We start from the raw sequence: 26,552 nt of genomic DNA, 5'->3' as shown, positions 1-26,552 counted from the left end.
TTGTTGTACTTTAATTTTGTAGTCACATCTGTTCTTTTTAGAGTAAAGCCTTTTACATTATCCAGAATGATACCATCTGTTTTATTATTAGAGAGGTTACTAATGGGAACTGTCTGTATATAGACTTATTTAATCTAGTTGATTGCTAGTAAATTCTAGGGGAAAAATGGTATTTTATTGAATTAGTTACATTTATGTAACTGGAATTGCTGTTATTTCTCCTCTATGAAACCTTAATTCCCTTGTTCAAATTGCTCAAACTAGGTCACCACTGAATGCTGTAATAGGTAACCCGATGAGTTTTGCAGTCACAGAATATCCTGATGCCCTTATTTAATGCAATCATTTTGGACTTTAAACCAGATAGGCTCATTATCTTCTCTCTTCAACATGCCTCATAGTTAAGGAAAAATTAGTGTTAATCTAGAATAAGAATGTTTTATTCTTTCTCAACTCAAAACACATATGCTGCCTCTTTTATTAAAATTAGCTCTCCTGTCATGGTTTGTGGATTTCCAGTCTTATGAATTCATTACATTGCCATTTTATTTTCAGGAACAACCTGTGTATCCTTTGGCTTTGCTAGGTTGTTGTAAAAGGAAATGGAAAAGATTAGAAGTTAAGCTTAGTTTAATAGATATTTATTGAACATCTATTATATGCTCATTGTTTTGGGGAAAAAAAAACATAAGAAATGACTTGCTTATTTCACTCAAAACTAATATGAGTAATTAATTGTTCAAACGAATGGAGCAAACTTTAAGTGCTGTTTTGAACATTTCAAATTTTGTCTACCAGGGGAACTATCAACATAAAAAGATGGGACTCTGCTTCATTCACGCAACAAACACTTGGTGAGCACTTACTGTATAAGATAGAATACAATAATTGCGTACAACACAGAGGTAGTCCCTGCCTGCATGATGCTGGGAAAAATGTAGAAAATAGTTTTATAGGGAACAGAGTCTTCTACTGAAAGGCAATTTCTGGGATTTCAAAAAGTGATGACAAATGTGGTACTCTTCTCCCATGCTCAAAAGAACCCTAAGGGGAGACCTGTGATCACAGGCATGTTCTGTCTTGTTCCTATTGCTCCATGAGAGAAACATGGTCGATTGATTTCCAAGCTTCAGGGGGCATTTGACAACACATTTGTCAAATGCAGCCACTCAAATTCTCACCTTTTCCTTGAAAGAAAAACACCCCTGATTTGCTAAATCCATGCAAAAATGAGATTGTGGTTAAAATACAGTAAAACTTAAGCTGTTCTTTAGGGCACATGTTTTTCTTTTTAAGTTAAAAAAATGCTGATGTAACCAGGGAAAACTTAAACTAATACCCTGCGGTTAACCTAAGTGCTACAGAATGAGTATAGTATAAATATTTCAAATCTTCAAGGAAATAATTTGAACTGGTAAAACTGGTGGAATTGCCTTGCATGTAGTGGTTTTCTTGAATACTGTATATTTAAATATACATAAAAATATATGCATATCCTCAGAGAATCTATGTATCAGGTATTGAAGATTTTAATATGTGCCAGGTACTTTGCTAAGTGCTTTACATATATAGTCTAAGCATTACAGTAATCCTTACAATAGGAACTATCATTAGCGAGATTTTGCAGATGAGAAAATTGATGCTTAAAGAAGTAAATTAAAAAAAATTTAAATCTTATTAAATTTCACAGAACTATTAAGTGGCAAGTCCTGGCTTTTAAACCAGATCTGCTTAATTCCAAAGACTATCTTTTAAACCATCCTGCTATTTGGTTTAAAATTTTATTTATCCAACTTGTAGTTTTCTTTTTTTATCCCTCCAAAGATTTTTGCTCCTATTTAATATATAGCCTTGGAGACTTTTGTAGATCAAAAGTTAAGACCTAGTACCTTGTCTGCCAAACAGTTATTGACCCTCATTAGCATTTACTGGTAACAACCACTCTATCCAGTCCTGTTTTTATTGAAATGCATTGGTTACTATCATTATTTGAAAAGTATTTAAAATGGGTCCGAAGTCTATACAAAGAGTCTTTGCAAAATATAATTAAAGCACCTATTATACCTTTATGACTCAAGGCATATCGTGCGTGATCTTTATTTTCCTTCTCCCTCAAATCTGGCCTACTGGTTTTATTTTCTCTCTGCACCAGGTCCAAAATCTGATGTTCTTGAACTGCTTTTCAATGACCTGGCATTTTGCAAAATTTCTGGGTTTTTCTCTAGAGCAGAAGCATCCAATTCATAGGTCATAATCCAAATCTGATATGTCTATTTCATACATTGTTCTTAAGGTCTTTTTTGAGCCAACAGTTAAAACTCAGGAAATTTCATATAAAATATCTGGATCCTAAACATAATCTGGCAACACTGGATCTGAGCTTCTACATGGTAATAAATGCTTAGCTCTGGGTAGTAAGAGCCCTTTTACATAGGGTGGTTCTCTCCTATATACCACAGACACAAGCACTCACAGTTGGCTTTCCAATTCTAATTGCCAATGCCAATAGCGTCGGCATTATCAATGTATCAATTGTGCTTGCACTGTTAGTTTTCTCACAGTAGAGAACTATTTCTCTATACCATGTCTTAAAAGTGGGAAAATGAAAAATATATCCAAAGGTTAGTGTAGTTCAAGAAAAATGGAAAAAAGCATATTTCTCTCTAGATTTGAAGAATATTCAGTAATCCTTAATATGTAATCAAAATATTTTTACCCATTTTTTTTTTACTAATTTATGTTATCTCTCAAGTGACAGGGTTTATGACTTTGGATTTAGAACAAGATACTGTTTATCTGGTAAATAGTTACAGACACTGAAGAATTAACAAAAAGGAACAAGGACTAGAGTTACCAAAATTCTCTTTGATTCAGTCTAATTCCTTTAGGGTCACTGACATTTCTTTGAAGTTTAACTGTATAAGTCATAAATTTAATTGAATCACTGAGTAAATTCATTTGTGAAGAACTATGTGTAAAAGTAGGTCCTTCCATTGTTACTTTATTTGTAAAATGTTTATATATAATTAAATTCAATGAAAGAAATTTTACCTGTGTTACATAGCATTCAGTTATAAATTAGTTAGTTACCTAATCAATATCCCTCCCTCCCTTCTCCTTTACTAACAGAAGCCTTATTTTTTTTTTTTATGGATTTTTTTTCTTTTTTGGCTGTGTTGGGTCTTCGTTGCTGCACGTGGGCTTTTTCTAGTGGTGGCCCCGGGGGCTACTCTTCATTGCAGTGGGCAGGCTTCTCATCGTGGTGGCTTCTCTTGTTACAGAGCACGGGCTCTAGGCACATGGGCTTCAGTAGTTTCAGCACACAAGCTCAGTAGTTGCAGCTCGTGGGCTCTAGAGCACAGCCTCAGTAGTTGTGGCACATGGGCTTAGGTGCTCCGCGGCATGCGGGCTCTTCCCAGACCAGGGATTGAACCTGTGTCCACTGCATTGGCAGGCGGATTCTTAACCACTGCACCACCAGGGAAGTCCTGAAGCCTTATGCTTTTGAGGCATCAGTGAAACCATGAAAAACACTCATCTTCTAGACTCCTTTGCAACTTGGAGTAGCTATATGACCCAGACAGTGAGATGTATGTGGAATTCTACTGGATGGAGCTAATGAGAAAGCCAGTTTTTTTGTTAATATTGATTACAGCCTCAGTTGGCATACTTTTTTTTTGTGTACTTTACCCTAAACTTTTTTCCTGCCTAAAATGCATATGCAGTTCCTGAAGATGGAAGTCATTTTGTGACCATAAGGACAAAAGCCAAATGCTCAATTTGGGTAGAAGAACGTTAGATGGAACCTGAGTTCTTTATGCTTTTATGGAGTTACCATACCAGACTTGGGTGATCTACTTTCATACTTCTAGTTATTGAGAAGGATATTCCTCTATTTAGTTATGCTTCTGTACTCAGGTTTAGGATGTATGCATTCAACTTATATGTATGCATTATAAGTTGAAATAAGATTTTGGATATATTGGGTTAAGAATAAATGTATCATTAAAATGAATTTCACCTGAGTATTCCGAGCTATGTCAGAAAAATGGTGGAATAGGCAGTCCCATCTTATCTTTATGAGAAATCCAGAATCCAATTAAGAAGTTGCAGCACACCAGACACAGAACTGAACCCAGCTGCATTGAAATGGGTAAAAAGAGGGATTTAACTTGATCTGCCTCAACTCCTCCCCCAGACTGGCACAATTTTAGTGCCAAGGGAGATCAGCTGAGCCTGTGACTTCTACAGTTGTGTGTGGCGGGTCGGGGGGATGGAGCACATGCCTGGCCTCCCTGTCTTTCACTGGGCATCCCACAGGGCTGGTTTCCGTCCTGCCTCACACCAAGTGCTGAAGGAATCAGCATTGTTTGGAAGCCTTGAACAGACAAGAGCAAAGGAAAAGAGGAAGGAGGGTCCCTGAAGCCAGCACAGATCTGCAAGATTGAGAAAACAGCACTGACACCTCTCGCCTAATAAGGAGGCAGAGGAGTGGAACATGTCTCCATCATAAGTTTTCAGTGCACTCCTTGAGAGACCAGTCCATCCCACCTCACATCGAATGCCAAAGAACCCAGTACAATTGGACACCAAAGGGAGTAAGAGACTACAGGATCCTGAGAGAGAGGTTGGGGCACGTAGGTACAAAGCTCCAGAATCTAGCCAGGTTGCAGATCTTTGCAGTCAAAGCCAATCCATAACGTCTGGAAGAAGTGGCTGTTTCTTTAAATGCATAGACCTTAACACAAAACTACAGAACATGAAGAATCAGGAAAACATGACACAACCAAAGGAATAAAATAAATTTCCAGTTACTAACCCTAAAGAAATGGAAATATATGAATTACCTGACCAGAATTCAAAAGAATCATTGTAAAGAAGCTTAGACTTTCTGGGCTGCTATAACAAAATAACACAGACTGGGTAGCTTACAACAGAAATTTGTTTTTTACAGTTTTACATGCTGGAAGTCCAAGATCATGGTGCATGTTTAGGTGAGAGCTTTTTTCTGGAGTGCAGACTTCTCACTGTGTCATGACATAATGCAAGAGGCTAGGGAGCTCTGTGGAATCTCTTTTATAAGAGGACTAATTCTATTCATGAGGGTTCCACCCTCATGGCCTGACAACCTCCCCTAATCCCCAGTTACTGATACCTTTAGAGGTTAGGATTTCAACATACATACTTTTTTTGGGGGGATGCAAATGCTCCTCATTCAAAAGGCATAGAGTGGATTAAAAAAATGGATTAAAAAACCCACGATCCAATTATATGCTGTCTATAAGAGACTCACTTTAGATTTAAGGACACATATAGGCTGAAAGTAAAAAGACGGACAAAGATATACCATGCAAATGGTAACCAAAATAAAGCAGAGGTGGCTATAATTATATTAGAGAAAATAGACTTTAAGTAAAAAGCTATCACAGAAAAAGTTATTATAGACTGATAGAAGGGTCAATTCATCAGGAAGATATGACAATTATAAACTTATATGGACCCAACATCAGATCACCTAAATATACAAAACAAACATTGACAGATCTGAAGGGAGAAAAGACAGCAGTACAATAATAGTAGGAGATGCCAATATTCTACTTTCAATAGTGGGTAAAACATCCAGACAGAAAATCAATAAGGAAACAGTAGACTTGAACAACACTATAGACCAAGTAAACCTAACAGACATATATAGAACATTCCAACCAACAGCAGAATCATTCTTTTCCAGCACACACAGAACTTATTCCAGGATAGATCACATGTTGGGTCACAAAACAAGTCTTAACAAATTCAAGAAGATTGAAATTTTACCAAGTATCTTTTCTGGCTACAATTGAATGAAAATAAAAATCAACTAAGAATGAAAATTGGAAAATTCACAAATAGGTTGAAATTAAATAATACACTCTTGAATATCCATTGGATCAAAGAAGAAATCAAAAAGGAAATTAGATATTGGAAAATAGCTTAAGGCAAATGAAAATGAAAACAAAATATACCAAAACTTATGGGATGCAGCAAAAGCAGTACTGAGGGAGGTTTATAGTGATAAATTCTTACATTAATGTGAAGAAATATCTCAAATAAACAATACAACCTTACACTTCAAAGAAGTAGAAAAGTAATAAACTAAGCCTAAAGTTATCAGAAGGAAGGAAATAATAGAGATTAGAGTAGAAATAAATGAAGTAGAGAATGGAAAAATAGAAAATTGATGAAACTAGGAGTTGATTTTTGGAAAAGATAAACAAAATTGGCAAACCCTTAGCCACACTAATTAAGAAAAAAAAGAGAAGATTCAAATAAGTAAAGTCAGAAAAGAAAGAGAAGACATTACGATTGACGTCACAGATATAAAAAGGATCATAAGAGGCTATTATGCACAATTATATACCAACAAATTGAATAACCTAGAAGAAATGAGTAAATTCCTAGAAGCAGACAACCAACCTAGAAGTTGTCAACCTAGGTAGACGACCTACCAAGACTGAATTGTGAAGAGATAGAAAACCTGAACAGAGTTATAACAAATAAGGAGGTTTATAGAAATCAGTAATCAAAAACATCCTACAGAGAAAAGTCCAGGGCCAGATGTCTTAACTGTTGAATTACACTAAACATTTAAAGAATAAACAGCACTTCTTCTTACTCTTCCAAAAAAATGGAAGAAAAGAATACACTTCCAAACTCATTTTATGAGGCTATCGTTATCCTGATACCAAGCCAGATAAGGACACCACAAGAAAAGGAAACTATGGGCCAATATCCCTGATGAACATAAATGCAAAAATTCTCAACAAAACACTAGAAAAATGAATTCAGCAACACATTAAAAGGATCATATGCCATGCTCAAGTGGGATTTATTCCTGGGATAAAAGAATGGTTCAACAAAGGAAAATGAGAGACTTCCCTGGTGGTCCAGTGTCTAAGTCTCCATACTTCCAATGCAGGGGGCCTGGGTTTGATCCCTGGTCAGGGAACTAAATCTCACATGCTTCAATTAAGAGTTTGCATGCCACAACAAAAGATTCCACATGCCACAACTAAAGAACCTGCGTGCTGCAACAAAGATCCCACATAAGCAGAAACTAACACACCATTGTAAAGCAATTATACTCCAATAAAGATGTTAAAAAAATAAATAAAATGAAAAATAGTGCATGTGAATTAATCATAAATAAATAAGACCAAAATCAAAAAAAAAAAAAAAAGATCCCAGATGTAGCAACGAAGATCCTGCATGCCACAACTAAGACCCGGTGCAGCCAAATAAATAAATTTTAAAAAATAGGAAAATGAATTAATTTCGTACACCATATTAACAGAATGAAGGATAAATATCTCATGGTCATCTCAATAGATGCAGAAAAATCATTTGACATAATTCAACACCCTTTCATTATAAAAACTCTCAAAAATCTTGTCATGGAAGGATTTTACTTCAATTTAGTAAAGCTCATATATGGAAAGCCCACATCATATGCAACAGTGCAGAACTGAAAGCTTTTCCTCTAAAATCAGAAAGAGACAAGGATGTCCACTCTCACCACTTCTATTCAGTATAGTACTGGAAGTACTAGCCAGAGCTATTCGGCAGAAAAAGATATGAAAAGCACCCAAATCAGAAGGGAAGAAGTAAAATTATCTTTGTTTGCAGATAACATGATCTTATATGTAGAAAACCCTGAAGACTCCACAATAAAAGATGCTAACAAATAAATGAATTCAGTAAAGGTGTGGGGTAAAAAATCAACATAACAAAATGTTTTGTTTCTAAAATAGATAAACAACAAGGATTTACTGTATAGCACAGGGAACTATATTCAATATCTTGCAATGAACTATATAATGGAAAATTAAAAAAAAGAATATAGATATATACATATATATGTATAACTGAATCACTTTGCTGTACACCTGAAACTAACACAATATTGTAAATCAACTATATATTTCAATTAAAAAGAAGTTTAATTTTTATACACCAGCAACAAACTATCAAAAAAGAAAATTAGGAAACAATCCATTTATAATAACATCAAAAAGAATAAAATACTTAGAAATTAACTTAACCAAGGAGGTGAAAGACTTGTACACTGAAAACTACAAAACACTGCTGAGTAAAATTAAAGACAAATAAATGGAAAGGCATTCTGTGTTCACAAATTGAAAGGCTTAATATTGTTAAAATGTCTGTACTACCCAAAGTGATCTACAGATTCAGTGTAATTCCTATCAAAATCCCAATGGTATTTTTTTATAGAAATAGAAAAAACAATCCTAAAACTCATATGGAATCACAAATAACTTCAAATAGCCAAAGCAATCTTAAGAAGATCAAAGCTGGAGACATCACAGTCCTCATTTCAAAATATATCACAAAGCTACAGTAACTAAAATAGTATGGTACTGGCATAAAGACAACATATAGACCAAAGGAACAGAATAGAGAACCCAGAAATAAATCCATGCATTTATGGTCAACTGACCTTCGACAAGAGTGTCAAGAATATACAATGATAGTATCATTAACAAATGGTGCTGAGAGAACTGTATATCCACATCTAAAAGAATAAAGTTGGACCCTTCTCTTACACTATACACAAAAATCAACTCAGAATTGATTAAAGATTTAAATGTAAGACCTGAAATTATAAAGTTCTTAGAAGAAAACATATGAGACAAGTTTGGAACATTGATCTTGGCAAAGATTTCTTGGATAGACATCAAAACCACAGGAAACAAAAGCAAAAATAAAGTGAGACTACATCAAACTAAAATGCTCCTTCATAGCAAAGGGAACAATCAACAAAGTAAAAAGGCAAACTATGGAAGGGGAGAAAGTATCTGATAAGTTAATACCCAAATATACAAGGAACTCCTACAACTCAATAGCAAAAAAAACCAAACAAACCCAAAACAAAACCCCCACAAATAACCTGATTAAAAAATGGGCAAGGGAATTGAATAGCCATTTTTCCAAAGAAGATATAGAACTGGCCAACAGGTATATGAAATGGTGGTCAACATCACTAATCATGAGGGAAATGCAAAACAAAACCACACTGGAATGTCTCCTCACACCTGCCTGAAGGGCTGTTATATAAAAAAACCAAAAAAACAAAGATAAATGCTGGCAAGGACTTGAAGAAATTGGAATGCTTGTACACAATTGATGTGAATATAAGTTGGTGCAGCCAGTATGGAAAACAGTATGAAGGTTTCTTAAAGAACTAAAAATAGAATTATCATAGGATCCAACCATCCTACCTCTGGGTATAAATTCAAAAGAATCGATCCAACCATACTGGCTACAAGAAACCCACTTTAAATATTATGACACAGAAAGATTAAAAGCAAAGGGATGGGAAAAGATATATTATGCTAACATGAATCCAAACTGTTGTCTGGAAGTAGAGCAGCCATCTTGTGTCCATAAGGATTAAGCCATTTGCTAAAGTGGGTAGATCCACAGGGAGCCTGGGTCTTGGATGCTTTTCTTAAGTGCTGCACCAGCCCTGGACTTTATGCCTCCAGTCTTCTTGTTGTGTGATAAAAATAAACCCCTACTTGGGTAAACCATGATAATTGTTACATATGACTGCAAGAAATCTCTAAATGATACTAAAGGAGACTAGCATTTATTGATGATTCTGTATTAGGAGCTCCACATACACTATATATATATATATATATATATATATATATATATATATATATATATATATATATATTTTTTTTTTTTTTTTTTTGCGGTATGTGGGCCTCTCACTGCTGTGGCCTCTCCCGCCGCGGAGCACAGGCTCTGGACGCGCAGGCCCAGCGGCCATGGCTCACGGGCCCAGCCGCTCTGCGGCACGTGGAATCCCCCCGGACCGGGGCACGAACCTGCATCGGCAGGCGGACTCCGAACCACTGTGCCACCAGGGAAGCCCCACATATACTATTCTTATTTAATCCTCCTAGCAGCATTTTAAAGATGAAGACACTGAGACTCAGAATTTAAGTAACTAGTGTAGGGTTACACAGCTAGTGTATAGAGGAACTTGGATATGAAACTTGGTCTTTGACATCCTATGTAATCATCACCATCATTATAGGGTTAGCATTTTTTTGTTTCATTAACATGTTTGCACTAAAAGTGTTTTCCCAAGATGAGAATAATTTTTAACGTAATTTTCAGTGAATATAAATATTGTTGTTTTTATTTTAATTGTTATTTTTTTAAAAAATGTTAGGTAACAAATACATTTTCTTACCTGAAAGCTGGAGTCAGAATAAGGTTAGGTATATTGATTTAACCTTCATGCATAGTTTTTTGTGCAGAACTCCTGTTGAAATAAAATTATGAAGCAAGAAAAAAATCTCTGGCTTTTAAAAATCTTTTATTTTCTCTGTAATACTGCTTACCAAGATGTCATGATGCTAAGTACAAGAAATGTACAATTGGGAAAAAAGTTGGTGAGATTAGATTAGAAGGGAGGGATGTGTATTTAGTGAAGGAGGAACATATCTTGAAGCCTAATAAAGAAGATATTACAGGCTACATTTATGTATTGTTTGTCAGGGATGGATGGATGAATCTAAATGATTTTGTGCTATCAAGATATCTGGTACAAGTTTCTGAAAAGTGTTATACTCAGGGTGATGCTTTTTTTCTTTTTTATCCAATCATCTTTGTCTTAAATTTTTAAAATCATGTCTGATTTGAGGGAAATAGCATCCATTTGTTTCTGGTTCATTTCCCCTTTACTCATTTATTTGTAACATAAATCTCTGAAACAGAGGGCTTTGGGAAAAGCTAAATTTAGTTTTCCATTATCTCTCATAATGAAAAACATGGAGATCAGAGTACAAAAGCCCTAAACAGAAAGTTGTAATTGGTATCTATGGATATTTCTTCAAGTTAGCTGCTATATAAAGTTCCCATAGTCAACAACTTAAACTAGGGTCATTCTTCTGGTACATTCCTCTTTGTGCAATATTGCAAGATACTTTCCTGGCAGAGTCAAAGAAGCTTTTTCAGAGTTGCTTCAATTCAACCAATGGTTTATTGAGTACCAGCAGAGGTCTAGGCTCTTTTGGGAATAAGAAATTTATATTAGTCACATTTCCAACCCTCAAATAACATCAAGGTCCATTGGATAGGTCAGACATAAGTAACAGATTGGAAGATCAAAAAGGTGTTACTGGTCTGGCAATGAGAGCTATAGAGGTCTTTTGGGTTTATCAGTGGGGAGATATAAATTAAGGCTTAAGTGTGTATGTGTGTGTGTGTATGAGAGAGAGAGAGAGAGAGAGAGAGAGAGAGAGAGAGAAAGAGAGAGAGGGAGAGAGGGAGGGAGGGAGAGATTTGGGTTAGACCTTAAGAGGTTTTTAAGACTTATATGTGCATGAAAAGAAGGCTAGGGTGGGGGGGGGTCACAAGTTAGGGAACATTTCATAGAGAGTTATAACATCAATATGATGCAGGAATATCATAGATACTAGGTTAAGAAGTTCATGTACAAGGCAGGTTTTTGGAAGATTTATTTTGGGGAGGTACAATTTTATTCTCTATTTTTGTCTCTCAAACATAACCTCTACCTGGGATTGGTGACTTCTTTCTATCAAGTGCCCTTGTTAAATCATATAACTTTTCTCTCCTTTGCTCTTGTCACCTTGAGTTCCTTTATGGACATAGCTAAATAGGTAGCCCCTTTAGCATGGCTTGGCTTGGTAGAAACTTTGAAAATAATTTAACCTTTGGAATTGCTGCTTTATTGTTATAAAAACTGATTAAAATTTTCTAGGATAAAAAGCTTCACAGAAGATTGCAAATTTATCTAGTTTTCCAATTTCATTTAACATTCCTGTTTTCAAAATATATTGAGATAAAAATGGACCCCTTAAGGTATAATTTTGAAAGAATGCAGAGAGATTCAGAAAATATATGATCTTAAGGTTGTCCAGGCTCTGAGTAATACTATATAGGTATAAATTTTACATGTGGAATTGAGACTCTTGTAAATAAAATTTCATTTACCTTCTTACTTATACAGAGGAAATGTGTATTGAGTTGAAATTGCCAGTTCTCTGTGTCTGCAAAGCAGTAATAGAGGAGGGTAGGTTGAGGTTGGGAATAGTTTCCATTATTTATATGACTCCTAGTTGTTTAACTAGAGGAAGATTTAAAAAATCCCTTTCTGTAGAAATAATGTCAGGTGGACTGCATCATGGTTTCAGTCTCACTGCAGTTCTGGGAATCCACAAATAACAAGAGATGGACAATTCAGGAGACTCTGGCCAAGAACATAAAAGAAGACATAGTTTTCCTTTTTTTAAAAAAATGATGAACACAGTAAATGTGTTTTTAAAATGGATTGTTTTAGGAATACATGTCTAGCAAGTGCAGATTTTAGGCCACAAACAATGTACAAAACAAACACACAAATAAAAAACACTCATTTTTTTCCTAGCAATTTTTATTTTAAACCCTTATTCTGCCTGCTGGTAAAGATTAAATATTAGTCAGTTCAATCACTTCAGGGGTACCTGTCCTCCTACACATTTCCCCCATATTGTATGTAAGTTCCAGAGGACTTATGGAAGCTCTGGGACTCATTCTTGGCTGTTGTCATCTATCTGCTATGGCACCAGCTGAGATGTATATTATTTTTTCCACTTTCAGTAATTGGTCTATGTGTGTTACTACTGTATTCTGCTGTCTCAATCACATGGCTTCTGTACCCCACTTTGTGTATGAAACACCTTTGACTCTGCTCCTGGACCCCAATGAAGAAGAGGAAATCTCTCCATGTAGACAAGCCCCAGAGGCATTCTATCTACTATTTCTCCTACTATGCTGCAGCTGTCAAGTTCCTCTCTGTTTTAAGTGCAAATGAAGGACACAGATCCTCACTCCTCTCAGATTCCAGGGTTTCTCTGCCTCCCAATCCCCAGCCTCTAAGGGCGCTTTCTTAGGGAACCAACAGCATACAGCCTTCTTGTTTTCCCTGTCCCTTCTTTTTCCTCCCCTTGCCACACATCCCCACTGTAAAAGGGAGTCTTCGTCTAGCCTGCAGGTGATGTGATGTGACTTCCTTCATTCTTTCCAATCTGTTATTTAAAGCATACATTTTATGTTTTTAAGGGCTCAGATTTTGGGACCTCAGAAACTCACACCCTGAAAATGAAGTGTCAGGTTTTGAAACTCAAAAGCTGTAACTGCCTTTAACTGCCTTTCTACTAATTTATCACCCTCCCTAAGACAAGGCATCATTATGCTGTCTTAGTAATAGAGTTAATATATTAAGCCATATACCGCCACACTTGTGTTTTTTAGCCATACTTTATGGAGATGTACAAAGAATATTTCCTTTTATTCTTGAACATCTTATTTTCAGGAACTGCAAAGAGTCTGGTTTTACCCTACTTATAGCTAACAAGTTAGCCTGCTACACAGTCTCATGGATGATGGTAGAAGACATGAGACTCATGAGTCAGAGACAAAGGACAATTTATTACTAATATAAATAGCAGTAGCCAGAGTACCAATCAGCAGTTTTGGAGCCCCAATTCCCACATGATGATGACAAGAGTGACAGATGCCGCCTGTGTATGCAGCGGGTTATGTTACAGGAGAGGAACTTTCAGCTTAGGGAATTTGAGCATTTTATAATAGGCAGTAAGCATACCTGCCTTTTGCTTCAGAGAGACATTATCTGTATAGCTGTTTGCAGATATTTTTGGAAAGATAGTATGTAGCTAAGGTTTGTTAGTGCCTTACTTGCAAGATATACAGGAATGCAAAAGAATCATGAATGTGTCTCCTTATTCCCGTTAGCATTCAGAGAAATTTGCTTTAATAACAAAAACCCTTGGATCACCAAGCAAAAGTTTGAAGTCTCTTAGTTGTCCATTGCCCCCTTAGATTATGATTTTAACCTTATCACAAAGTGATAAGGCAAAGACCCAGTACCCTGACACACGTGACAATAGTAGTAGTGTTGAGTAGTAATTAATGTTTATTTAATGAGATATTCCACCTCCCCCTCGGGTCCCAGGTCCTTAACACTGCCCCATACTTGTTCATTCTAATGGATATTGGCTATTGGGCACCCTCATTTATTCATTTATTTATTAGTCAACTTAAAAAATCAGTTTTAAGGATTTTTACTAGGATGAATGTGATCTGTTTTGAAATACATTTAAAACACCCTACTGAGACCTACTGAGAATAGGAAGATGTTAGAGGGAAGATATGTTAACTCTTCCTTAAACTAAAATGAATTTTTTGTTTAAATCCAGTTTTTATGTATTCAAAGGACAGCTTCTAGAGTAAATGCATGAGGCAAATAAATGGATAACAGTGAAAAAAAATGTAGTCAATTTTATATGTAAAAGCAACTGAATTTTCCTCTTTCCCTAGGGATGTTTATTCTTATGCAGATAAATCCAGGATAATAAACCTGGGGACAGTTCTGCTTTCTGGAAGGAAATTCTTTTGATTCCTCTTTGATTTTTATCAAAAAAATTAGTTTCTGGTATCTGTACTATTTAGTTACTGGTGATGATGGAGCAAATTAAAGTGTGCTAATTATATTTACTATAGTTAAACAACCACAAAGGAGAATCTATATGAAATATTTATGGAAGCTGGTAATATTGTTTTACATTTATAATATTTTTCATAATAAAAGTGATAGCCATTCCATTTAAACTGCTTACCATTAGAGTGATAAAGATTATATTTTTCAACTAATTAAATTAGGTCTCAGTGTATGGCATCTGGAGTGAACTCAGCTAACTGATATACCTGATAGCTTTCTTCCTAATCAGCAGGACATGAAGTCTGTGTTCCCTGACACCTGCTAAAATGTAGACCGTACTTGATGCAGCAGCACTAAAAATGAGGACCTCAGACAAGCCATCCTAGCCACTGTGGCACGCATGCTTGGTAGTGTATCCCTTTGCATACCAGGGCAGCTTATAAAGGATGAGTGATCTTTCCTGTGTGGAGATAGTACAGTGTTTTTGCAGAGTGTACTTATTATCTCTAGAAAATTGACCTAAGAGGTAATGTGGCTGCTGTGGGAGGATTTATGTAGTCATTAGGATAATTTTGTCTTTATTGCAAAAGTGCTGGATATTTTGTCCTCAACTGAGAAGTATTGTGGTAATTAGTACTGAGGCATCTTGGAAAAGTAGTCTGGACCCTCATTGTAAATCCCTCCAAGGTACCAGCATGAATGCTTTCTGCTACTTACATTTCATCCTCTATAACTCATGCCTCTGAGGAGACCCTTGAGGATCCTTTGCAAAGGACCAAGTTTATTTGGTTTCATCACAATAACAGCATCCAGACAGGAATGTTTGCACAATGCATCCAGGGAAATGGAATCACAATCCAGCTTTACTTAAGATTCTCATGCCTACAATGAGGTACAGAAGCAGCAAAGAGCTGTTAGATTTCAAGAGCTTGGACTCTGAAGAAGGCAGTGGCCATCATGATAGTTAAGGACTAGAGGCCCTGCTCCTGCTTTCAGGGCACAAAATAAGCCTCCTGAATACTAGTGTGACACTGGAAGAGAGGGAGAGCCCTGGTTATGACCAGGGATAATATTCTTGAAGTCCAATAGCTAGGGAGTTCAGAACTGAGATTAATTTGGAGAAAATAAAGTGCTTATGATTGTGAACAGAAGATTTATGCTTGCTAAAATTACTTATTGGTCAATGATAGCATTTTACCATGGTGATCCCTGTGATTGTCAATTAGCATGTATTTCTGTTTATTCATTCATTCAACAAATATTTATTGAGCTTCTATTATGTGACAAATCATGTGCTAGGAGCTAGGAATATAACAGTGGGCAGTACAATCATGATCTCAGTTCTCTGAAAGCTTACTGTCAATAAAGAATACAGATACTAAAACAAATAAATAATTGTAAGTGTGAGGTGTTTAAAATTTACAGGTACAACTCAAGAATTCATAAATGTAATTTTACTTTTTTAAAACTGAAAGCAATTTTGCTCTGGAATCCCCATTTTTACAAACAGTGGGAAATTCCCAGTCTTGCCACTTGCAGGTAACACAGTCACTCCCAGTCTAGAACATAGAGTATTTTAAATAAATATTTAGTTAATTTAAAGATTTATACTCAGTTCAAAATTCACATTTATATCAAGACTGTTTTCACCTTTCAAGAACTTTTCCTTTTATTTCCTAGGGATGTCATCTGGTTATAGCTTATGCAAATGACATCACAGCACCAGGGGAGAAGTGTCTGGTCCATATGCTGTCCTATTTCCTGGCTGACCTTCACTGACATGTCTTGTTCTCCTTGGTCCTTGAGTATCACCTTCTGATTCCATTGCAACTTTTGTTGATGTGCTCTGTTCCAGTTACTATTGCTGCATAACTTGCCACCGCCAACTTAGTGGAATAAAATGACAAAATATTATTATACTCACAAATTCCATGAATCAAGAATTTGGAAAGGACACGATAGGAATGAATTATCTCTGCTCCATGATGTCAGAGATCTATGGGAAGACTCTGTTTGGGAGTAACTTGAAAATGGGTCTGTAATCATAAGAAGCCTTTCTCATTCACTTTCATGCCTGGAATAAAATAGTTCTTGCTGGGACTTCAATTGGGGCTGTCAGACAACACTTCTAAATATCCTCTTGTGTGGCTGCTTGGGGTTCCTCATAGCATGGTGGCTGGTGGTATACATTCTGTTTTTCACATAATTACAGGTGACAATGTCACTAAGTTTTCTGATTCTCCATAATAGGGATTCTCCTTCTAGTTTTTTTTTTTTTCTCCTTCCAGTTTTTGCACTTCATTTTGAGCTCTCTTACTGGCAACATTCTCAAAATACAGATTTGTATTAACAACCTATTCAAGGCATCTTAGACTTTCTCAGTAATCCTCCTCAAAATCCTTTCAGCCCAGTTCCAAAGCAACTACTACATTTCTAGGTATTTGTATGGTAACCTTACATTTACAGGTACAAAACTGGTATTAGTTTTCTACTGTTTACAACAACTTACCCCCAAACTTGATAGCTTAAAACAACAGAGTTTATTATTTCACAGTGTCTGTGAGTCAGCAATCTGGGCACAGGTTAGCATAGGGACTCTCACATGATTACAGTAAAGATGTCAGCTGAGATTGCAGTCTTATCTGAAACTTAACTGGGGAATGATCTGTGTCCAAGCTTATGCAGTGGTTATCGGTAGGATTAAGTTCTTCATAGGTTGGACTGAGGCTGTCTTCAGTTCCTTGGCACATGGGCCTTTCCACATGGCAGCCTGGTTCATCAGAGTGAGCCAGCAAAGAAAACAAAAGAGCACCAGCAAGAGAGTGTGTGTCAGAGCCAGAAGGCACAGTCTTTCATAATCTAATCTTGGAGGTAACATCCCATCACTTTAACTGCACTGTATTCACTAGAAGGAAGTCACTGGGTTCCAGCCCACACACATGAGGAGAGGATTACACAAGGGAGTCATTCTCAGGAGCCAGGAGATCACTGGGGACCATTTTAGAAGCAGCCCTATCACATATACATTTATGGATTTGCTTATAAAAATATAACAATAAAGGAAAGTTTGCAAAGTATTTTAATATATTGAAAGAACCTTTGACTGCCAGACTAGAGACTTGGGTTCTCACTTGACTTCTGCTACTAATTGAGGAGTCTACTTAAATTCCATGGGTCTTAGTTACCTTAGCTCTAAAATGAGGATACTGATAAAGACATTTTGAGTTTTCTTCTTATTCTTTTACTGAAAATATTTTATTTTTTTTATTGGAGTCTAGTAGCTTTACAATGTTATGTTAGTTTCTGCTGTACAGAAAAGTGAATCAGTTATACATATACATATATCCACTCTTTTTTATATTTCCTTCTCATTTGGGTTACCACAGAGCACTGAGTAGAGTTCCCTGTGCTATACAGTAGGTTCTCATTAGTAATCTATTTTATATATATGAATGTATGTATGTCAATCCCAACCTCCTGATTCTTCCCATCCCTCTTTCCCCCCTTGGTAACCATAAGTTTGTTTTCTACATCTGTAACTCTTACTTCTGCTTTGCAAATAAGTTCATCTGTACCATTTTTCTAAATTCCATGTACAAGTGATATTATATGATATTTGTCTTTCTCTTTCTGACTTACTTCAGTGTGTATGACAATCTCTAGGTCCATCTGTGTCACTGCAAATGGCATTATTTCGTTCCTTTTTATGGCTGAGTAATATTCCATTGTATATGTACCACATCTTCTTTATCCATTCCTCTGTTGATAGACATTTAGGTTGCTTCCGTGTCCTGGCTATTGTAAACAGTGCTGCAATGAACATCGGGGTGCATGCATCCTTTCGAAGTAAGGTTTACTCCAGATATATGCCCAGGAGTGGGATTGCTGGGTCATATGGTAGCTCTATTTTTAGTTTTCTAAGGAACCTCCATACTGTTCTCCATAGTGATTGTGTCAGTTTACATTCCCACCAACAGTGCAGGAGGGTTCCCTTTTCCCCACACCGGTTTCTTCTTTTTCTTAAAAAAGATTACTAAAATCAGTATCTCAGATATATCTAGGAAATAATATAATGGCATGATAAAATGAAGGAGTAATAATAATATCTTTACACAGGTATACACATTTGGTATCTATTTTTATGACATGTGAGTTTTAAATTTTGATTTATTTTTATTATTTTATCTATTTATTTATTTATTTGCGGTATGCGGGCCTCTCACTGTTTTGGCCTTTCCCGTTGCGGAGCACAGGCTTCAGACGCGCAGGCTCAGTGGCCATGGCTCGCGGGCCCAGCCGCTCCGCGGCATGTGGGATCTTCCCGGACTGGGGTACAAACCCGTGTCCCATGCATTGGCAGGCAGACTCTCAACCACTGCGCCACCGGGGAAGCCCCACTCAATAGCATTTTTATTAGGAGATTTTATTGACTACTCTCTGTGGTAAAGGTTGTAGGCCTTCTTATGCCTGCATCATTCTTTAAGGTGAGAAAGTTTCCTTTATTTGAAAAGGGAGAAAGGAATATCAAGTGAAAAAAATTAAGCAGAGAGTATTGACTATCTCAATAGTTTTTTTCTATTTTAGAAGATAACCAAAAGGAAAACTATTGATGAGATATACTATTTTCACATAGACAAGGGTCTGCCACAGTTAAGATTGTCTTTCTATCCTCAGTGATACAATATTCAATGAGAGAAATGCAGCAAATTCGGGTCATAAGGTGTTTTTTTTTAATAATAAAGATAATAACTCTTGTAAAACACTTACAAATATGTCAAATATAGAGAATAAATATCACTTACTATTACACAACCCCCAAATAATCATTGATAGCATTTTAATATGTTGGAATAATTTCTAATATTTTTAGACCCTAAGATTACAAAAATGAATAAAACATGGTGTCTGCTTTCAAGATGTTTGTAATCTAATGGAGATAATAGATATATAAATATATGATGAAAAATCAGTGTGGTAAGTTTATTAAAGCAGGTATGCACCAAGTGTTATAGAAGCATGAAGGAAGAACACTTAATTCAGTCTCGTGGTGGAGTTGGGTGTCAGAGAATACCTCTTAGAAGTGGTAGAGGAGGTGAACTTTAAATGATGAATCTTAAATGAGTAATTTTGAATTACTTGAGAATGAGGCAGGGGGATGATGGGTCTAGGACTTATATGGATACCAAGATTTTTTTCTTTTTCTTTTCTTATTTCCTTTCTTCCATCTGTCTCTCTTTGGCATGGGTCTCACCCCTAAGACTCTGCCAGTTGAGGGTCACAAGGGTCAACAAGGCTATAGGTGACCCTGCCCCCAGGGCTCCAGGCACCTTACCTTCATGGCTCTGAGAGATTGCTGTCTGGCCTGGGGAAACTGAGGCAATTCACCCCCTTCCCCCCACCACCCCCACCCACACCCCTGCCCATACCAACCTCTTTCCTTTGAAACCAAGGAGGCAGCCTTGATGATCTCTGAATTGCCTTCAGGGTTATTTTTTCTTGTGGTTTTGAAGTATACCACACAGTGGCAGCTGGATAACTCTATGATCTGGTCTTGTAGAATCTAAGAAGCCTGATAGCCTTCCTTCATTTCATCCTGTCTCTGTCTTCTTCAGTTCAAACTGGCAGTGTTTCTGCTGGGGTGCCTGATTAAGGCAGTGACTCATACTCATACTAATCTCTTTATCAAATGGCTGTTTGGCCACACCCTTAGTGGCTCTTTTCTGAATACATTTTCTCATTTTTTGCAATATGGGCAGGCTGAGGATTTTCCAAATCCTTAAGTTCTGGTTCTTTCTTGCTTAACATTTTCTTTTTCAATTCATCTTCTCTCCTTTCACATTTTACTATAAACAGTCAGGAGGAACCAAGCCACTCCTTCAATACTTTGCTTTGAAATCTCCTCAACTAGATATCCCGTTTCATTACTTGCAAGTTCTCCTTCCACAAAACGCTAGAATGAGAACACAATTCAGCCAAGTTCTTTGCCACTTTACAACAAGGTTTGCCTTTCCTCCAGTTTCCAATAACACGTTACTTATTTTTATCTGAGACCTTGCCAGAATGGCCCTTACTGTCCATATTTCTGCTCATGATTCTTTATGTATTCTCTAAGTAGATAAAAGTGTAAACAGATAGGTTAGGGTGTCCCTGGAGAAAGAGAATCAGGAATGGCTTTCTTGACATAAGAGAAGCCATTTTGGCCTAAGCCATTTTGTGGTCTAAGCCTGGCCACAGTGCTTGCCCTTGAACAGGTCTCAGTAATCAATGATCTTAAGGGAAGTAAGGGAATGCAGGAACAAAGGAAAAGCAGTCGAGAAACAATAGTTTAGCAATAAAACAGAGTCCTAGTTCCTCCTCAAGGGATATACATAACAATCTGATACAGTTTTTGAGTTCTGCAGGAACTAAGGCCCCCACCCAGGTAGAGGATGGTGACTACAGGCTGACTCCAGACTGATTGGAATGAGAAAGTTGATGATTAAACCTTACACATTTATGGGAGGAGCTTAGGAAGTTTGGAAGGAATTGGAGGATCAGAGAAAATGTCTCTAATCAGCCCCATGGCACTAGTTCTAACCAGTGCAGCAAGGCAAGAAAAGGAAATCAAAGGCAAATAGATTGGAAAAGAAGAAATAAAACTGTCCCTGCTTGCGGGTGACATGATTGTCTTCATAGAATAGCCCCCCAAATCAACAAGAAATCTTCAAGAACTAAAAAGTGGGATCAGCAAGGTAGCAGGATACAAGATGAACATATATAAAATTTAATTGTATTCTTTTATACTAAGAATGGACACCAAAATTAAAAATACAATACCATTTACAATCACTCAAAAAATTAAGTATTTAGAGATAAATATAACAAAGTATGTACAGAAACTATATGCTGAAAATTATACAATTCTGATGAAAGAAATCAAACATGATCTACTTAAATGGAGTGGTGCACGATGTTCATGGATAGGAAAAATCAACATAATAAAGATATCAATTCTTCTTTAATTGATATATAGGTTTAACACAGTTATTATTAAAATCCCAGCAAGATTTTTTGTAGCTATAGATAAAGCTACTTTAAAATTTATTTGAAAGGTAAAAGAACTAGAATAGCTAAAAAAATTTTTATTAAAAAAATATAATGATAGGAGTCAATCCACCCATTTCAACTTATTATATAGGTACAGTAATCAAGACTGCATGGCAGCAGAATAGGTATAGATAAATGTAACAGAACAGAAAACCTAGAAATAAACATACAAATATGCCTACATGATTTTTGACAAAGGGTATGGCTATAGAAGGGCATTGTGATGGCTCCTTGTCATGATGAAAATGTTCTGTATATTGACTATACCAGTGCCCATATCCTAGTTACGATATTGAGTTATAGTTTTGTAAGATATTACCATTGGGGGAAACTGGGTAAAGGGTACATAGGATCTCTCTGTATTATTTCTTACAACTGCATGTGAATGTATCTTTATCTCAAAATAGAAATTTTAATTTAAAAATAAATTATAGGTTCTCTTTCCCTGGAACCACACCCAGTACCAATAATCATATCAGTCGGAGTACAATAAAGGAAGCAAAGCCACTGTGAATGTCATGGGATAAGGGATTTAGTATAGGAATAAGACTTTATACAATTTTGGGAGGCCTTAGGGAAGTAAAATTCCAGAATGAGAAGTTGGTGGATCAGAAAACAAATCACTAATCAGTCTTCTTGAAGTAGTGGTGTAGATGGAGAAGACAGAGCTTGCAGGGGAATCTGAAATGTACAGCATGCACAGTTGCTGACGTCGGACTGTGAGGATGGAGTGAATAGAGATGTTTAGGAGAAGCTTTGTAGCTCCTTCTCTTTGTAGCTTTCACCTCTGTGTGTCAGTAGCCAAGTGTCTGGCCTTAGCTCTGGGGCTTTTGATGGTCGTCAGGTGCATCAGTTGCAAAGAAGAGCTGGATGGACGTGGAACAGAGGAAAAGATGAACTGGTACCTAGTTGGCTTTTGTGTCTTTCCATCTGATTTTGAAAAGACTCTTAAGCATAATAGTCACTGTTCATTTCCACCTGCCAAATCTCACTCATGTAAGTTCCTTTTTTGGCCAATTCCAACTATAGGGAAGGGGATTCTGGAAAACATAATTCCCAACAAATCCCTGTATTAATAATAGCAGCTAAAATTTGTTTATGGAATGCTTACTTTGTGCTACTTTAGGCACTGTTTCATGTATGTTACATGCATTATTGTATTTTACATAACGTATTATATGGTTGGTCCTAAAGGCACAGGGATTATGTAGAAGAGTCAGGTGCAAAACTCAAGCAGTCTAGATCCAGAATTTGCACTTAGAAAGTCATCCTGATATTGCCTCCCCAACTGATCCTGGAGCCCAACAGGATCTCTGCCCATTTTTGCTGAAGTTATTCAAAATATATTTCAATTGAATGGGACAACCTAGAATTCTTCCAACAAACTCCACCTTTTTACCAATCTTACTTGAGTTGGGTTTCTCTCAATTGAAATATAGAAGGAACTGACAGGAGAGATCTTCTGTCTTGACTCCTTGGTTTTTCATCAGTTGAGAGAGGTTATATTCTTTTCTTTTTTTTTGGCTGCGTCAGGTCTTAGTTGCAGCACGCAGGCTTCGTTGAGGCATGTGGGATCTTTCGATGCGGTGCTCTGGCTCTTTGTTGCTTTATGTGGGCTTCTCTCTAGTTGTGTGCAGGCTCCATAGCATGTGGGCTCTGTAGTTTGCAGCACGCAGGCTCTCTAGTTGAGACACGTGGGCTTAGTTGCCCTGCCATGTGGGATCTTAGTTCCCCGACCAGGGATTGAACCCACGTCCCCTGCATTGGAAGGCGGATTCTTTACCACTGGACCACAAGGGACAGCCCGAGAGAGGTTATATTCTAAGGAATCTTAGGATATCTCTACCATGGCAGCTAGGATTCCGTGCATACATGGCCTTCTGTATCCAATCCTGCTCATCACATTTTATGAAAAACACATTCTATAATACCCCAAGCGTCTTGTTGGGAGAAGAGGTTGCCAGGACAATAGTCTCAGAATAGATGCAGAAAGACTATTGATAGAGAGGGAGAAAGCTGACTATGACTCACAGCTATCAGGTTTCTGAATTCCCAGTTTTCTGGTTAGAACAGAATCTGTGTTTCTGAGTTGGTGGGAAGCTGGTGGAAGTGGGAAACAGCAGAGCTGATTTTGTACCTACTTCCTGGGTGGTAGAGCTCTGTTTCAGAGGTTAAAGTGTACATGGTCTAATGGATTAACTTCTTAATCCAATGTTATCCAAAATGAAATTTCTCCCAGACTTTTGTAATATTTTTGCCCATTATTTTTGTCTTTAGAGCTCTTTTAACTTTTGTTAATTGTGTGACTTAAAAATAATTTTATACAGAAAATTGAAAATAAGTGAATCATAAATAATCAGTGAATTTTCACACATCAAACACATCCATATAATTAACATTCAGATCAAGAAACAGAATTCTACAGGTATCTGAAAAGTCTCCGTTGTGCTTTCTCCTAGTCATTATCCTAGAAGTCTATGTTGACTTTTATCAGCATATTTCCCCATTTTTGTACTGTATCTAAAAGCAACATTATAGTATGTTCTTTTGTGTATGAATTCTCTTGCTCAATTTTGTTTGTGAGTTTCATCTATATTGTGTGTGGGTGCAGATTTTATTCTCTTGCTGTCTGTGTTCCTTTGTGTGAATATACCATAATTTATTCATTATCCGTTCTTGATGGGCATTTGGATAGTTTCCAGTGTTTGACTCTTATGAAGTGTTGCTATGAGCATTCTAGAACATGTCTTTTTGCAAATATAAATATGCACATATTTTTGCTATATATCCATGTGTGTAATTATCGAGTCATTGGACTGTCATATATTCAGCTTTGTAAATACTGCCAAATCATTTTACAAAGTGTACTGGTTTACAGGACTACTAACAGTGTGTGAGAACTCCAATTGCTCCATATCCTTTCCAACACCTGGCTTTTTTGCTCAGGAGATTTTAAAAAAATTTTTAGTTTTTAATAAAAATTGTGTAATTTAAAGTACTCAAATGGATTTTAAAGGAAAGTTGGGAAATGGACTAAGAAAATATTATCCAGTTGACATATAAACTAGAGTTTTCTTTTATAAATAAATTTATTTATTTATTTTTGGCTGCGTTGGGTCTTCGTTGCTGTGTGTGGACTGTCTCTAGTTGTGGTGAGCGGGGGCTACTCTTCCTTGTGGTGCGTGGGCTTCTCATTGCGGTGGCTTCTCTTGTTGCAGAGAACAGGCTCTAGGCGCATGGGCTTCAGTAGCTGTGGCACGAGGGCTCAGTAGTTGTGGCTTGCTGGCTCTAGTGTGCAGGCTCAGTAGTTGTGGCGCACGGGCTTAGTTGCTCCACAGCATGTGGGATCTTCCCGGACCAGGGCTCGAACCCGTGTGCTCTGCACTGGCAGGTGGATTCTTAACCACTGCACCACCAGGGAAGTCCCAAGAGGTGTGTTCTTAAAACAGTTGGGAAGGGGAGGAATACTGGATATCGGTGTCACTAGTATTGCCTATCATACCTTGCATTTTCTTCTGGACAATTCTAAGTTGCAGTAAGAGTAATAATTAAATGTTTTAACCACTGTTATCACTTTTCCAGAACAGCCCTGTAAGGTAAATACTATTTTATCCATTCAACAGAGGATATGACTAATCCAGAGAGAAAGTGGAAGGGTTGAAGGGGGCTCCAGTTCTAGCAGAGTCCCGGGGTATTAGGCAGCTTACCAGAAGAGGAACTCAGATATCAGATGGAGAAAGGAAGCAGCATTTACTGAGCAACTACTATGAGCTAGTCTCTGTGTAGGAATTTTACAAATATTATCTGACTGAATATTCATAGTTGACGTATGAAGAAGTTTTCTTAGACTTATTCTACAGGTTAGGAAATGAAGGCTCAGAGATGCTAAGTAGCTTTATTGGATCACATAGTTGGTAAAGGTATATCTGGAATTTGACCTCAGTGTGATTGACCTTGACTCTATAGTTCACTTATTCACATATGAATTAATTCATTAATTTATTCAATCATGTTTATTGAACACATTCTCTGTGGCTGGAATTATTCAATGAAATATATATACAGCAATAAATGAGAGATATAAATTCTTACTTTTGTGGAGATTATCTTCTGGTGAAGGAAACTAGACAATAAACAGTAAAGAAATAAACAAGCAAAAAAAATTATAGATTGCCATAATTGCTGTGAAGACAAAGTGCAGGGTAATGGGATGGAGGAGAGTGACTGGTGAATGAGAGCCATTTTATAAAGGATGTTCAGGGAAGGCTTGTCTCAGCAGGTGATATCTGATCTAAAAGTTGGGGAATGAGAAAGAACCAGGTCCCTGAAGATCCCAGGGAGGATGTTAGTCGAAAGGAACAGAAAGTACCCAGGTCCTGCTGTGGGAAAGAGATGGGTGAGTGTGAGGAACTTAAAAGGACCTAATTTGCTGGAGGGCCATGAGTAAGGCAGACAGTGAGTGAGGAGAAGTTGGGGAAGTAGGCAGGTTGGAGGAGGTCGTTCAGGGGTGTGACCACCGGTTGACCTACAAGCTGGACCTGGGCAATCAGAGGCTATTTATCCCCTCCCTCGTCCTTGGAATGTATATCCTGCCCACTCTTCCTATTGTGGGAGACGTTTTCAAGGGCAAAGACTTGAGAAAGCAGTGTACTGTTGAGCTCATCTGGATGGTACATATGGCTGAATCCAGTTAAGGCATCTCTGTAAACTTTGCACATTCTGGTACATGGGCGCAGAGATCTATTCATATTGTGGCCACCCAAGAGAAGTATTGTATGTAAGTTCCCTTGCTTATTAAATTAGCCATCTACCAATCTAGAGTAGAGTACTTCTTTCTTCTGTCTCTCTTGCCCTCCGTGTGTGCAGGGACCAGTTTCAGATTTCATCTGGGGAACTCCCCAGTTTGCGAACCAACACAGATCATATATGG

At 37.0% G+C, this 26,552-nt stretch overlaps 1 long non-coding RNA gene across 1 annotated transcript in view; it reads left to right on the top strand.

Moving 5' to 3' along the window:
- The first annotated feature begins 797 nt into the window (after nucleotides 1-797).
- LOC141275843 (uncharacterized) overlaps nucleotides 798-26,552 on the top strand; it is a 49,869-nt gene continuing 24,114 nt past the window's right edge. The window contains exon 1 of the long non-coding RNA XR_012324286.1: nucleotides 798-854. This is a non-coding gene — a long non-coding RNA (uncharacterized lncRNA). The remainder of the gene's footprint in view (nucleotides 855-26,552) is intronic.

The sequence above is a fragment of the Tursiops truncatus genome, chromosome 1 (assembly GCF_011762595.2).
Source record: "Tursiops truncatus isolate mTurTru1 chromosome 1, mTurTru1.mat.Y, whole genome shotgun sequence".
Lineage (NCBI taxonomy): Eukaryota > Metazoa > Chordata > Mammalia > Artiodactyla > Delphinidae > Tursiops > Tursiops truncatus.
This window is presented reverse-complemented; position numbering and strand designations above follow the sequence as displayed.